The sequence below is a fragment of the Triticum dicoccoides genome, chromosome 7B, assembly GCF_002162155.2.
Source record: "Triticum dicoccoides isolate Atlit2015 ecotype Zavitan chromosome 7B, WEW_v2.0, whole genome shotgun sequence".
Taxonomy (NCBI): domain Eukaryota; kingdom Viridiplantae; phylum Streptophyta; class Magnoliopsida; order Poales; family Poaceae; genus Triticum; species Triticum dicoccoides.
Genome location: NC_041393.1, coordinates 710,777,840 through 710,788,862, shown reverse-complemented (window position 1 = coordinate 710,788,862; position 11,023 = coordinate 710,777,840). Strand labels below are relative to the sequence as shown.

At 45.6% G+C, this 11,023-nt stretch overlaps 1 non-coding gene across 1 annotated transcript; it reads right to left on the bottom strand.

Annotated features, from left to right (window-relative positions):
- Positions 1-6,869: 6,869 nt before the first annotated feature.
- Positions 6,870-7,073, bottom strand: LOC119342283. Its single transcript, XR_005165513.1, has one exon. It is a non-coding gene; the product is annotated as a U2 spliceosomal RNA (small nuclear RNA).
- Between the last annotated feature and the right edge of the window lie 3,950 nt (positions 7,074-11,023).

Genomic DNA, 11,023 nt, shown 5'->3' with positions numbered 1-11,023 from the left:
GTTCGGAGTCCCAGATGTGATCACAGACATAACAAGGAGTCTCGAAATGGTCGAGACATAAAGATTGATATATTGGAAGCCTATATTTGAATGTCGGAATTGTTCCAGGAGAAATCGGGATTTTTCCGGAGTACCGGGGGGTTACCGGAACCCCCCGGGGGTTAATGGGCCTACATGGGCCCTAAGGGAGAAGAGGAGGGCCGGCCAGGGCAGGCCGCGCCCCCCTCCCCCCTAGTCCGAATATGACAAGGAAGGGGGGGGGCGCCCCCCTTTTATCTTTCCCCTTCCCCCTTTCCTACTCCTACAAGGCAAGAGGGGGGAGTCCTACTCCCGGTGGGAGTAGGACTCCTCCAGGCGCACCCCAAGGGGCCGGCCGCACCTCCCCCCTCCCTCCTTTATATACGGGGGCAGGGGGGCACCCCATAACACACAAGTTGATCTTCATGATCGTTCCTTAGCCGTGTGCGGTGCCCCCTCCACCATAGTCCACCTCGGTCGTATCGTTGCGGTGCTTAGGCGAAGCCCTGCGTCGGTAGAACATCATCATCGCACCACGCCGTCGTGCTGACGGAACTCATCCCCGACACCCTGCTGGATCGGAGTCCGGTGATCGTCATCGAGCTGAACGTGTGCTAAACTCGGAGGCGCCGTACGTTCGGTGCTTGGATCGGTCGGATCGTGAAGACGTACGACTACATCAACCGCGTTGTCATAACGCTTCCGCTTTCGGTCTACGAGGGTACGTAGATACACTCTCCCCTCTCGTTGCTATGCATCACCATGATCTTGCGTGTGCGTAGGAAATTTTTTGAAATTACTACGTTCCCCAACAGAGATTAGGATTTGTCACTCCGATTGTCGGAGAGGTATCTCTGGGCCCACTCTGTAATGCACATCACTATAAGCCTTGCAAGCATTGTAACTAATGAGTTAGTTGCGGGATGATGTAATACGAAACGAGTAAAGAGACTTACCTGTAACGAGATTGAACTAGGTATTGAGATACCGACGATCGAATCTCGGGCAAGTAACATACCGATGACAAAGGGAACAACGTATGTTGTTATGCGGTCTGACCGATAATGATCTTCGTAGAATATGTAGGAGCCAATATGGGCATCCAGGTCCCGCTATTGGTTATTGACAAGAGAGGTGTCTCGGTCATGTCTACATAGTTCTCGAACCCGTAGGGTCCGCACACTTAAGGTTTCGATGACAGTTATATTATGAGTTTATATGTTTTGATGTACCGAAGGAGTTCGGAGTCCCGGATGAGATCGGGGACATGACGAGGAGTCTCAAAATGGTCGAGACGTAAAGATTCATATATTGGATGATATGGTTAGGCCAAGGGGTCAAGCCCATAAGGCTTTAGGTCGGTGCAAAAGGAGTTTTGCGGAGGCCAGGGGGCCAAACGCCGGAGACCCTGGCGTCTGGCCCTAGGCCAAACGCCGAGGCCCATGGCGTCTGGGCCAGACGCCAAGGATTGTGGCGTTTGGTCGTGGAGTCCGAGTGGGACTCTTGCCTTTCGGGCAAAACCGACTTTGAGGAGGCTTTTCCTCCAAGTTTCGACCCCGGGGCTCAACATATAAATAGAGGGGCAGGGCTAGCGCCAAAGAAACAACAATTGATCCCTTGGATCTCTTAGCCGTGTGCGGTGCCCCCCTCCACCATAGTCTACCTCGATAATATCGTAGCGGTGCTTAGGCGAAGCCCTGCGACGGTAGAACATCAAGATCGTCACCACGCCGTTGTGCTGACGGAACTCTCCCTCGACACTCGGCTGGATCGGAGTTCGAGGGACGTCATCGAGCTGAACGTGTGCTAGAACTCGGAGGTGTCATAGTTTCGGTTCTTGATTAGTTGGGCCTTGAAGACGTACGACTACATCAACCGCGTTGTGCTAACTCTTCCGCTTACGGTCTACAAGGGTATGTAGATAACACTCTCCCCTCTCGTTGCTATGCATCACCATGATCTTGCGTGTGCGTAGGATTTTTTTGAAATTACTACGTTCCCCAACATCCAGGGCATACTCCCCGGTAGCCATCGGCATCCGCGACTTCAGCTCCGTTCGCAACACCCACGTCGACAACAACCCACCACTGACGTCCTCCAAGTCCAAGCCGCCAACTACCGTCGTCCCTAGGGCGACACGGTCTCGGCCGTGGCGCGGGAGGTGCCGTCATTGCCGTTCCTGCCGTCGTCCTACTGGGCCGTCGAGGACCTCCTGCAGTTCTTCCTGCGTGCACAGTCGAGGGCACCTAAGGTCTATCACAAATCAATCAGGTGAACCTTTAATTCGATTTGGGGGTATTATGCAATTTGCACGACTAATACTGCATTTTTGGCACTTGGAGGTGGGTTAGAAATTTTTGATCTGCAATTTCATCTATCAACCAATCTTCCTCTGATGCATTCTAGAAATAAAAAATTGGGACATGAAGAAAGTGCTATTCCAGAGTTTAATTAATCATTTGATAATTCCTTTGGGAAATACATGTGATCTGGAGCATGAAAATCATTCTCATATATACTCTCTCTATTCCAAAATATAAGTCTTTTTAGAGATTTCAATGCTGACTACATACGGAGTAAAATGAGTGAAACTACATTCTAAAATATGTCTCTATACATTCGTATATAGTCCGTATTAAAATCTCTAAAAAGACTTCAGTGGGTGCACGTGCATTACATATTAAATAAGAATCGTGGGGCTTCAAGCAATCTAGAATTATAGATTTGGAATTATCTTAGGTTGCCGATTGCTGTACTGAAAATGTGTAATTAGATATGACACGTACATAAGAATGCAGTAATCTTGTCTTACAAAGTAGGATCAAGAGGGATACTGAAGAAGTCAAGATACAGAGTCTCTATTTCCCATGATTACTTCTCATGTTCATGTCGGCTTCCTTGGGCTTTACTTCGTACGACCATAAGCATTAAACTCGACCATATCAAGAGGTAATGCCATCCCCTTGATTAGAATTGCCTTATTTGTGCTATTTGATCAGTGTGTGTTTTACGTATGATGTTGCTTTACCTGGAATTATGGTGGGTTGCGCCTGCCTAGGCACTAGCTCCAGGGATATGTTGGAAATTAGAATATATGATTCATTCTTAGAGAAAACTTTACACGCGTCGCTTTAACATAATTGCATAGCAATCCAGTAAATTATGTAAGATTCAGTAGGAGGCAAGATATGGTAGATGTACTATTATTTCAGTTACATGATTCTATACATCTAAAACGGGTTAAGTGACTCCATTACTGTTGTTAGAGAATATCTCTCACTGTTCTGCAAAGGTGTGCAATCTCTACTCCGCTCCAATAAAGAGAATTTACCATACATAACGATCCAATGAAGAAACTAATCTGGCTGAGTTCCAATAAATAGATCCTTTGAAGGATCTGTCCTAATACAGTTGTCGTATATTGATACAGAGAAATCATATAAATTGTATTCAGTCGGATTTATTTTGTTTCATGACAGAGAAACCATATACCTCCTTTCGTTATTTTGGCACATATATTTATTCTTATATACTTGTGCAATTTCAAATGATCCAACATATCTGCAGTCATCAAACTTGAATACATATTGTTTAAGGCCTTATTTGCACCGCCTCTCTTTCTTTGTCTGTGCGCCTCTTTCCTCCAATAATAATAATGAATAACTTTTTCCGGATCAGGTATTACACTGTTACAAATGTATGCTGAAGCTACTCCTTACGACAAGGAAAAAGAGGATGAATGCTTTCTATCTTCACCAGTTTTGTAGCATGTTCCAAATTGTTGGCTCTTTTTTATTTGAGGATTCATCATGTTTTTTTGTAATTTAGTCTATACTTCTATACTACTATTAAACAATCAAACAAGAACTTTTTTAAGCACACCCCACAAACCGTACACAGATCCAATATCATCACATGATTAGGCCCACTAAAATCAATCTAACGGTTAGCCTTAACCTAAACATTTTCTGTGTGCACTTAGCAATTTACATTGACTGACCGTACTCCACCGTGGAGGAAAATATGAAACTCCACGCCTGGGAAATTAGGAAACTAATAATCATGGGTACATCCTATTCTAGGAAACTAATCTCAGACAAATCCATCTTATTAAAAAACTTATCTCAGACGCATCCATCCTATTAGGAAGCTAAACGCGAGCCGCCTGCTGCCATCATGCACACTAGCTACGATGGGGGAAGTGCGAGGAGCTTGGTCTTCCTCCGAGAACACACGTGCTGTCGCCACCATCGTCTTCTGCCTGGACGCCAGGCGCTCTTCTGCCGCTACTGCGACGACTCCATCCACGTCCAGGGCATGCTGCCCGGCAACCATCGGCATCCGCGTCGACTTCAGCTCCGTTCGCAACACCCACGTCGACAACAACCCACCACTGACGTCCTCCAAGTCCAAGCCGCCAACTACCGTCGTCCCTAGGGCGACACCGGTCTCGGCCGTGGCGCATGAGGTGTTGTCATTGCATTTCCTGCCGTCGTCCTACTGGGCAGTCGAGGACCTTCTGCAGTTCTTCCTACGTGCACAGTCGAGGGCACCTAAGGTCTATCACAAATCAATCAGGTGAACCTTTAATTCGATTTGGGGGTATTATGCAATTTGCACGACTAATACTGTATTTTTGGCACTTGGAGGTGGGTTAGAAATTTTTGATCTGCAATTTCATCTATCAACCAATCTTCCTCTGATGCATTCAAGAAAAAAAAATGGGAAATGAAGAAAGTGCTATTCCAGAGTTTAATTAATCATTTGATAATTCCTTTGGGAAATACATGTGATCTGGAGCATGAAAATCATTCTCATATATACTCTCTCTGTTCCAAAATATAAGTCTTTTTAGAGATTTCAATGCGGACTACATACGGAGTAAAATGAGTGAAACTACATTCTAAAATATGTCTCTATACATTCGTATATAGTCCGTATTAAAATCTCTAAAAAACACATATTTTGGAATGAAGGGAGTAGATATAGGAAGAATGGGACTGATTGTAAGAGTGTGTTTGTTTAGACCTGTATACTTACAATGCGATTCCCATTTAGACCAAGATTAGAATTTGACTACATGCATAAGTTTGACTGGTTGAGAAATTTGAATTCACTGTCTCTCATAAAGTGTCTGTTCAGTGGGTGCACAAGCATTACATATTAAATAAGAATCGTGGGGCTTCAAGCAATCTAGAATTATAGATTTGGGATTATCTTAGGTTGTCGATTGCTGTACTGAAAAAGTATGATTAGATATGGCACGTACATAAGAATGCAGCAATCTTGTCTTACAAAGTAGGATCAAGAGGGATACTGAAGAAGTCAAGATGCAGAGTCTCTATTTCCCATGATTACTTCTCATGTTCATGTCGGCTTCCTTGGGCTTTACGTCGTACAACCATAAGCATTAAACTAGACCGTATCAAGAGGTAATGCCATCCTCTTGATTAGAATTGCCTTATTTGTGCTATTTGATCAGAGTGTGTTTTATGTATGACGTTGCTTTACCTGGAATTAAGGTGGGTTGCGCCTGCCTAGGCACTAGCTCCAGGGATATGTTGGAAATTAGAATATATGATTCATTCTTAGAGAAAACTTTACACGCGTCGCTTTAACATAATTGCATAGCAATCCAGTAAATTATGTAAGATTCAGTAGGAGGCAAGATATTGTAGATGTACTATTATTTCAGTTACATGATTCTATACATCTAAAACGGGTTAAGTGACTCCATTACTGTTGTTAGAGAATATCTCTCACTGTTCTGCAAAGGTGTGCAATCTCTACTGCGTTCCAATAAAGAGAATTTACCATATATAAGGATCCAATGAAGAAACTAATCTGGCTGAGTTCTAATAAATAGATACTTTGAAGGATCTGTCCTAATATAGTTGTCGTATATTGATACAGAGAAATCATATAAACTGTTTTCAGTCGGATTTATTTTGTTTCATGACAGAGAAACCATATACCTCCTTTCGTTATTTTGGCACATATATTTATTCTTATATACTTGTGCGATTTCAAATGATCTAACATATCTGCAGTCATCAAACTTGAAGACATATTGTTTAAGGCCTTATTTGCACCGCCTTTCTTTCTTTGTCTGTGCGCCTCTTTCCTCCAATAATAATAATGAATAATTTTTTTTGGATCAGGTATTACACTGTTAAAAATGTATGCTGAAGCTACTCCTTACGACAAGGAAAAAGAGGATGAATGCTTTCTATCTTCACCAGTTTTGTAGCATGTTCCAAATTGTTGGCTCTTTTTTATTTGAGGATTCATCATGTTTTTTTTGTAATTTAGAAGCTGACCTGAAAGCTTGATATGGTTAAGCTTGACAAATACTCTGGAATATTGTTCCTTCCATCTTTATTTTTCTTCATAATTCATTTCAGTTTTTGTACGTACAGAGCGTCTTACAACATTGTAACTTAGTATGGTTGCCAACGCATAAACACATACAAAACCGGATAAATACTTTCTATCATGATAATTATTGGATTTCTTTTAGCCATTTTACATTTCAATTAGTTCCTGTAAATCATCTTTATTTTATATAGACGTCGTTGTCCAAACTTTCTATACGAGTACAATACCTGATCATGTTTGATTTCAAAAAATATTTGGAATTTTCTAAATTTTTTCTGAATTACTAATTTTTTTTCCGCATATAGGATGTGCGGGTACCTGAGAGCACCAAGTCCACGTCCAGAGGAGAAGTTTCTAATCTTTTTATTTTATTATTGTGGGTGGTTTCTAATCGGCAATTCACTCACCCTGAAGTTATGTGCATATACTCCTCCATCAAAAAAGGAAACTATAAAGATTTCATTATGTTTTGATTGGGGTGTGCCTGTTCCAAACAATAGTGCAACACTTGGACGAGACATGAGGACCCATTCAGCAAGCTACATTTTACAGTTCCTCCTCCCCTCAACAAAATTAAATTAATATCATATTGTGAATCCGAAGATCTACGTATCAGATATTAAACTGACAAGAACAGATACTACACTTAATTTTAGCGAAGAGGCCGAGAAAGGTATACCCTAAATCGTGCCCTTGGCTCCCTTTTTATTTCTTGCTGAACCGCCTCAGGTATCCACGGCACGCGATGTGGGATTAATTCCAGCGACGAGTCAAAGCCTCTTTTGTGTTTTCAGAATCTGTATACAACAAGTCAGAGCTGCGTTTGTTTGCCCGCTCAACCAGCGCTGCGGGCCCACATGCTCCATGGCCCAATCAGTCGTCGCTAAGATGGTCTTAATTATAGTATCTAGTTTGTCTCTTTTTTTTTTGCAGTATCCAGTTACCCCTAAAAAAAAATTACAGTATCCAGTTTCATTCTCCTTTTACGCTCTCGGGCTTGGAAGCGAGAGATTTCTTCTTCTCTATCTAGACTACAAAAATTCTTCACCATCCTAAAAAAAGTAGAAATCTTGACATGTTTTCCTTTTTGATACTCTAGGTTGGAGGTGATGGCGAATGGGTTCGTAGTGCGTGCGCTTGCTTAGAGCAAGTATAATAGAATTGAGTCAGCGGGCTACAAGAAATAAACTAGTATATTTTTATTTAATTGGAGGAAAGAGAAGAGGAGAGAGAAGGTAAGCGGGCTCTTCGTGAAGAGCCAGCTCTAGCACGTGCTCCTAGGCACTTTGTGAGAATGAAATGTGGGTCACATAACAAAAAGTAGTACACTCTTTTGATCTACTATTGTACATGTTAAATATAAGGTGAACTGTAGATGACATGGCACTGGCTTATAGCCAACAGCCCCCTATACTATTAACCATGCTCCTATACTCCCTAACGATCGATCGAAGTCACGTATCTACTCCTTAATTAGCGATGAGATTGCAGTACATAAGTACCCTGGCCCCCCCTATCTTAACGTCAATTCTGCAGATATTTAGAAGGCCCACGTGAAAGCCCACTAGTGAGTTCTTTTCAAGTCCATAGAAAGGCCTAGTTGGGCGATTGGTGTCCGCTATAGTGTGCTTGCCTCTTATGATTAGCGGAATAATGCTTGCATGGGTTAAATGTTGTTATCGTGCGCCCTTGCCGCTGCGCGCCTCTCTCTCCTTCTCAAGATCCGAACCCGACCGCGATCCAGGCCGCTTCAATCATCAACTCTACAGGCTACCAATGAATAAGCCAAGGTCAACACATCAAATTGTTTATAATCTTTGTATTCTCGTCTTGTATCATGTCGAACTCATGCATCAGATTTTCATTATTTTAATTGTGTGATTTGTGATGAGTCCCCGTGCTAGGACAACCGCGATTCTTCGAAAGCCCGAAGCAGTCGATGCCTCGGCATTCGCAATCACGGATGGTTGTTGTGTGCATGCCAACAATGACGAATTGATCAGGGATTTGATTCTCTAGGTTTGTATTCCGACAACATTGAATATTTTTTCCTAATACAACAACAAAACTTTGTATAAGTGATGAGATTTTTGAATGGTCTGATGAATTGTCATTTAAATATGTATAGATGCAAGCTGAAAGCCACTAAACCAACCATTTAGTTATAGAATGATTGTTATTGTTCGTATAACTTAATTTTTCATATTGATAATGTTTTGTAGCAAGGCAATTAATTCATGTTATATTCCAGAGTAGTTTGATTATCCACTTCTAAGTAGTATGGCTATGGCTCTCGCGAACGCGCTCGCGGCGGGCGTGCTCGCGACGGCGCCGCCCTGATCTCTTCCCTCCGGCCGTCCCTGTGTCAGGCTCGACCAGATCCGGGATCCTCGTCGAGCCCTCTCTTCGCCGCTGTCCTTCTTCCACGAAGCTCCCTCGTGCTCCTCCGCCTTGTCCGCTCCCCCGGCCTGCGTCCGCGTCGGCGGCGGCTGCAGCTGCCTCTCCGGCCTTGCTGCGCGTTGGCTCTGCGTCCGCGTCGGCTGCTGCCGCTCCAGCCGAGGTGAGCGCCGGCTCTGCGCCCCTGTGGGAGGCGGCGGCCGCCGCGGCCTTGCTGGGCGTCGCCTCGGCATCCGAGCCGCCCCTGTTCGTCGTCCCGGCATCCCAGACGACCTCGATGCTGCTGCCGTCTGCCTTGCCCGGCGACCCGTCTGGTCCGGGCGATGTGGTGATGCCCGTCACAGTGTAGGGAGCTCCCAATGCTCTGGCAGCAGCCTCCCAATGCAGTCTGCAGCTCGTCCCAATCGCTCCACTTGCGCCGCTTCAGACGTCGACTGCATCGCCCACCGCCGCCGCTCTAGCGGCGGATGCCCTTGCTTGGCGCAGGTCGGACCCTGGGCTTATGGCCGGTGCTCGTCCCAATTGCGGTTGTGGCCTGCAGGCCACCACCCCGGCTCCTCTTGCCACCGGCCAGCTGCCGTCGTCCCCGGTGTCGATGCCTACACCCTTGACGGGGCCAGGTCAGGTGGCCGCTCCCGTGCTGTCTGGTTGGGGGGACTGGCTAGGATGCTTCGGAAGGAAGACGACGTCCGCTGATCCCATGTGTTGTGCGCCAACAGCTCGTGAGGAAACATTGGGAGACTGGCACCTCGTTACCGGCTGCCGCCGTTCGCCATCTTCAAATGCCTTCCGTCGGCCCGGTTCCAATGCCCGGATGGCTCCTCCGGCGTGGCTCCGGGATCGATGCTTTCGGTGTCTCTCCAAAGGTCATCACGCTCACTCTTGCAGGGACCCAATTCGGTGCTCAGGATGCCTTCGTTTCGGCCACAAAGTGCGTTTTTGTCATGCTCAGCACCGATCCGATCTGACTACAAAGCCGCGTGATGATGCTGCAAAGCCTAACCCAGCGCCTGCATCGGAGGTTGACGCAACACCGGTTGACGTGCAATTGCAACCCGTCCTAGCGGAGGAGACCGAGCTGCTTCGCACTGAGCTGCGCGACTGCCTTGCGCGAGTTGAAAGTGTTTTGGGGAGAGCAGAGGCTGCTCTCGCCAAACTAGAGGTTGTGCCAGCTGTGTCCTCACTTCCTAAGCTTCAGATCGGGTCTCCTGTTGGGGAGGAAGCAAGCCTCTATGGACATTTCTCCCCTCGTGCTACATCATGTTCGCCGATGTCTGTACTACTCACTGGCCCTGGGTGTGTAGTCATCGATGAGGTCATGGCTCCAGTGCTGGAGATTATGCCTGAGTTGCAGGAGCGTTGTGGGGAGCCTACTTCACCTCTTTCAATGGTGCTTCCGAAGGAGATGGGGCAGGTGATGTCTGTGGGTGGCGAGGTTGATGAGGTAGGTGCGTTGGCACCTATCTCTGGGGCGCAACTACAGGGTTTGCCTCTGCCATGTGTGCAACTGAAGGCGCCTGAGTCCATTGTGTCGATGGTACCCGTGGCTGAGCATGTTAATGCAGTGGTGTCTGTGAGGGACAAGGTTGATGAGATTCTATTTGAGATACAAGTCAGCAGCTTGCTCGCACGTTTGGAGGCGGTCAGCCCTGGATCTGGCAAGATGATTGTGGAGAAGGCTCTCAGGAGCAAAACTAAGTAGAGTGACGTCACGGGAAAGACGTCTGCAGCTGCTTGATGGATATTCATCAGTCTATTGGGCGGTCCATATGGTCTAGTTTGTGTTTGTCTATGTGGATTTGGCGGTGTTTGTGGACTTCGGCGGAGGTGCTCTTGTTAGGGGTTTGTTTGCGATGTAGTAGTTTGGAGGTTGATGGTCGTTCCATGTTGGGTTTGTTTGTAGGGCTGATCGTGCGCTTCTGGAGTTGTATGCTCTGTAAGTAATCCGCATGTGGTTAGTTTGTATCGGTTTTCGCTCGGTTTTCCGTTAATTAACTGAGCAATTCTCTTCTGCTTAATTAATCGATGAGGCAAATCTTTTGCCTCCGTTTCAAAAAAAAAAAAAGATTATCCACTTCTTCTACTGGGCACGTACGTGGAATTATTGACCAATATTAGAGAAAGCTAGACATGCTCTAGCCGCAAGAAAAAAATTGTGTCTACCTACTGTCTTGGCAAGGCTTAGAAATTATTCGGAAGTTTGTGTGGCATAATTTTTTTTTTGCTTTTG